Below are 5,348 nucleotides of genomic sequence, written 5' to 3' on the forward strand. Positions count from 1 at the left end.
GCAGGAATCTCACCCCAGGGGTCTGTCCCTTGGGATTAACAATTTGCTGACATCTGGATTGTGTGGCACTGTTGCCTTGCCCTGAGTTCCCCATCAGGGCTGATGGCAGGGAGCCAGGGGACAACAACAACAACAAAAAAGTCCTCAAACTCGTACAACAGGGATGTTGAAGATTTTTCTGCTGTCAACACAGAGGCCTTTGGGAGAAAGGAACTGCCAGTTTCCACTCAGAGACGTGGTTGTGACTTCTCTTGGCTTGCAGCATGACAGAAGGAAAAAGTGGGGACAGGGAAATACAGTCTCTTCTGCTGCTCCTGGGGTTCTCCCAATAGAAAGATCCCTCATTGCCTTGTCCCATCCAATTTTAAAGGCCTGGGGGCCATACATCAGCCGCTCAGGACGGCTCCTTCATGGTGCATGCATGAGAGCCTGCACATCACGTACTCTTCTGTTTTGGCAAAGTGGTCCCAGCTCCATCTCTGCCCAGGCATGCACCTACATTTGCAGTGTGTCAGGGTCTCCTTCTTCTGCCTGTGTTCTTCCCCAGCTGCAGGCAATACTGAGCCTTTGGCCAGTACCAGGGACAGATAGATTAATTATCCCTAAATAAGGGTCCTGAACTAGTTAAAAGAAAGAGGCAGCAGCTAAGAAGTCAGAGGAATCCCCATTTGGAGACATCTATTTCTTTGCCTCTTCTGTGAACAAGACACTGCTGGTTACTAATTCAGGTGCAGACCTCTGGGGGACACCAGAGAGGTGAGATGCATCTCACTGTCAGCCAGTTGTTACGAATTTGCACTTACCTTTCCCTCTGATCCCATCAGGATGAAACCAAGTCAGCACCCCCGCTCCTGTCCCCTTGCTTCCTAACCCCTCTGTGATCCCATTGGAGACATTTGCTGATGCAGATGAAAAACTGAACATGGAGAAGTAAAAAAAAAAAAAAAAAAGAAAAAAGCATCCAAATGTGCTAGAGCCAAGGGACCAAATTAGCCACAGTAGCTGAGGACACCCTGGGAGGGACACCCATCCCAGGTTAGCTGCTCCACAGCAACGTGCATAGTCTCTCTCAGGCTCAGAGCCTGCTGTAAATCTAACTATACCCAGGCTGTTTTGAAATCCACCCACAGCCTTACTTTTTACAAACTCAAGAAGAAAATGGCAAATTAATCCTTTTTTAAAAAAGGATGAGTTGGTTTCTTGTCATTCTCAGTGCAGCTCAGGATACAATAGTTCCTGCTGCACACATACAAATTGTTTCTTTTCACAACTTCCCTTTTATCAAACTGCTAGGAAGGCCTGAAGGTTGTTAAAAAATGTGAAAGAAACTTGTTTCCCAATTAAGGTCAATCTCTTTTATCAGAGTCTTTGCATATAAACCTCACTTTCAGAAGGATTTCTATAAACTTCATCCCTGGCTCTGACAAATTGGGAGATGCCCAAATCTCCGAAGGAGAGGGTGACTTCTTCCCTGGCTTGCAGAGCAAAGCAAGGATCTGATCTGTCATGATGACTGAGAACATGTCACAACAATCTGTTTGCATTCTTCAGGAGGGAAAAACATCTTTCTCTCCTGGAGCTGTAAGCTAATTTGGAGATTTTGCAAGCTGACATGCAACCTGATTAAAATGACCTCAGGCCAATAATTCTTCTTAGGCAACTCGACAATTAAAGTCTAGGCCTATATGTAGCCCAGGCTGTTTTTTTTCTTTCTTTTTCTTTCCTTTTTTTTTTTTTTTTTTTTTCTCTTCTTTTTTCTTCAAATCCCTTTTAGGGAGGAGAGAGTGTTATTATTTTTAAATCTACATATTTGGAATTTTTCTTTTACACTTTGCTTCTGCTGTAGCAGAATGTGCTAAGGGGATCTATATTTTTTCACATTTTGAGCAGATGAAACTCGTACACAGAAGCTCCAGTTTCTTGCCTGCTGGAAAAATGCACTAAATATCCAACAAAATAATACATGAATAAACTAGAATACTCTAAGAAATACCCAAGGCACTTTGTGGCCTACATAAAGCTGCCCTTCGAGGTAAAAATGTTGTGCCCTCAATTTTTCCAAAGTCAGTGGATATTTTTGTAATGACCATCTTACTACTCAAGTCACTTTTTGGGTTTTTGCAATTAGTTAGGCAGTGGGATCAGCTTATTAATCCTCTGAGTTTTTGTGAATGCAGCGACTTGTCAAGCAGCAAGGGATGAAAAATATGTGGGCGCCTTGTGGCAGGATGTTTATCAGACTGTGAGCAACCCTTGGATTTAATTCAGTGGTTTGGGGAGACTTCACGATTTGTCCATGACTGTTTCTTTAAAAATAAAATAAAATAAAGTAAAAATCACTGGCACAGTCACTAGGTAAATCCAGGAGAGATTTCTCTTCTCCTTTGCTGGTTTGGCTCAGCCTGGACCATCAGCTGGTTTCTGGTTTGTCAGCTGGCTAAACTGATTGACAACTTGTGTTTTGCTAATGATCTTCACAGCATAATGAAATCCCCTAAAGGGCTTTACTTCTTAATTCAAATTATATACTTCTGAATTATGTGCTGAAGTGGAGAGACTTGCAGACTAACTTTTCAGCGTCACTGAAATGCCCTGTACAGCTATGGTTATTTGACATTGATTCCAGGCCACCAAGCCAAGGTGGGAGCTTTCCTGGATACAAGGGTGAGAGAATGGCAGGGGATGTTCATTGGTGGCTTTACTCTGGGGACCTTCAGTGGGTCCTTGAGTGCCTGACCCCAGCCCAAGCAGCTCATTGCCTTGTGTTTATCTACCTGCTCGAGGGGTGCTTGAACACGAGGGCCTTTTCCACCTGATGGCATGACCCTGCCTTGACTTTATCCCTTGCAAGGCTTCCTCTCTTGGACCACTTCAAGAGGAATTTGCCACCTGGGCCATTTCTTTCTGCACACACCCCTCCATCTCAAAGGTAGAAATTTCCTGAGGAAGTGCAGGAGATAACTCTTGGGGACACAAACCTAGATAAAATCAGAACTGGGGGGCTCCCAGATCCCAGCCAGGCTGAGCATCCCTTCCGGCTCTCCCTGTGCCCCTGAGGAACCCCTGGCCTGCCCGGTCATTCCCTGCTCCTCCAGCCTCTCATGGGGCTTGATCTCCCAGTCCCAGCCCCCAGTGGGAGATGATGGAGCCCAGTCAGCTGGCATCTCTTCAGGCAATAATATTGTCTTTGGTGAGTTTATATCAAGCAGGGAAGGACACCCGCTCTGCTTCAGGTTGCCCCCTGAGCCCCAGCCACGCCAGAACTGGAACAGGAGATTTTTAGATATTAGCAGCTGAACCTTGTTGTAGTGGGTGTAAAGTGGTGGCCAATTTCATGACTGAGCCTCTTGTCCCACACTGATGCCAAGGCTGGAAACCCCATGAAAATAGGGAGCTATGTTAACTGCTGAGCTCCTGTATCTTTCAAGACATCTAGAAAACCCTGAGGAAAAGGAGTGGGGTGTTATTTGATGAGAAGCTCAGCAGGAGCTGTGAATGTGCCCTGGCACTCCAGAAAGCCAGCGCTGTGCTGGGCTGCATCAAGAGAAGCAGGACCAGCAGGACAAGGGAGCCCCTCTGCTCTGCTCTGGTGAGAACCCACTTGTGTCCAGCTCTGGAGCCCCCAGCACAGGAGGGACATGGAGCTCTTGGAGTGAGTCCAGAGGAGGGCCACAAAGATGCTCAGAGGGCTGGAGCAGCTCTGCTACAAAGACAGGATGAGAGAGCTGGGGCTGTTCAGCCTGGAGAAGAGAAGGAGACCTTATGGCACCTTCCAGGACCTGAAGGGGCTACAAGGAAGCTGGGGAGGGGCTGTTTGCAAGGGCTTGGAGTGAGAGGACGAGGAAGAATGGTTTCAAATGAAAGATTTAGAATCAGTATTAAGAAGAAATTCTCCAGTGTGAGGGTGGTTAGACACTGGCACGGGCTGCCTAGGGAAGCTGTGGATGGCCTCTCCCTGAGTGCTCCCAGGCAGGCTGGACGGGGCTCTGAGCAACTGCTGCTGATGAGCTGGGTGATCTGTATGGTTCCTTCCAGCCCGAAACACCTTGTGATGTTGTGATTTTAGCACAACCTTCTCCCACTCCGGTCTCATGCTGGAACTTGCTGGAGCCTCCTCACTTTACCACCGGTGTTTCCCGAGGCACCCCTGGGCTGCCCCGCTGCAGCCCCAGCCAGGCCCGGCGGGGGTGGCCGAGGGGTTCCCTGGGGGGTTTGCCCCGTGCCAGGAGCCACATCCAGCCTCAATCCCCAGCCGGGAAATGCTGAAGGGTTGTTTTAGATGAAGACAAACTCTGACTGGAAGGAGCCTTTCTGAAAGACCCTGGGTCTGCTGGTGGGGCAGGGTTGGGGTGAAGGCTCTCGGGGCTTAGAAGTGCTTTGGATTAGTCGATGTGCTTTGATTAATTTGTCTGGGAGCTCCTCGTGGCAACGTGGCCTTCCAGGGTGCAGCTTCTTTCTCCACAGAGCTGGCACCAGCTGCAGGCTCCGGTGGAGGCAGATTCCTTCACTATCTCATTTATCATCGTAGCTTCCAGCCCAATTTCGTTCACGCCTTACATTTTTGATTGTCTTGGATTAAACATTACCAGAGGAAATAATACTAATAGCCCTTCAGAGCGAAAAAATCAACTTCTAAGGCATTTGTTATGGGAAGGATTATAATAAATTAAATGCTTAAACTAGCACTGTGCAAGCATTTTTGTCTTGGATCAAAATGTTTGCGCTGGCTGTTTAAACATTTAATTTATTATAATGAGAAATATCATTGTAAAAATAAGCATGTTAATTAAACTTGAGTTTTGCAAATGTTAGTCATCCCATGTGGACACAGTATAATGAATATAGACAGGTAGAGTCTGCATGCCCTTTTTTTTCTCATTAAGAAAATGAACATTTACATCTTTAAACCCTGCAGCTATTAGTTATTTTTAATGAACTGTGTTGCCATTTCAAAGTTAAGCTCTTACATGATGCAATCAGATATTGCTAGGTCAGGGAAGAACTTTGCTAATTAAGTTGCAGAGAAGTTCTTTGCCACAGATAATTGATTAAAGTTGCTACATGGATAATCAGTTTACACAATTAAATAAATAAAAATAAATAACTCCTAAGAAAACCCAGGTCATGTCAGGTTGGTAAAATGAAGCAGAGAATTGGCCATCCTGGGGCTCAAAGCAGCCGTGAATTTGGAGGTGGCAGAGCCAACCTCTTTGCTATGATCTGAGAGAGGAGTGAGAGACCGTGGGGACATTTACAAAGGTAATTTGGACAGTAATGGTTTGCTGCCAGTGGGGGTGAGAACAAATGGAGGCAGGATGCTCTTTCCCTTTCCAGAGAAGTGATTTGAA

Source organism: Chaetura pelagica, unplaced genomic scaffold (assembly GCF_000747805.2).
Source record: "Chaetura pelagica isolate M959 unplaced genomic scaffold, ChaPel_1.0 scaffold115, whole genome shotgun sequence".
NCBI classification, from domain to species: Eukaryota; Metazoa; Chordata; class Aves; order Apodiformes; family Apodidae; genus Chaetura; species Chaetura pelagica.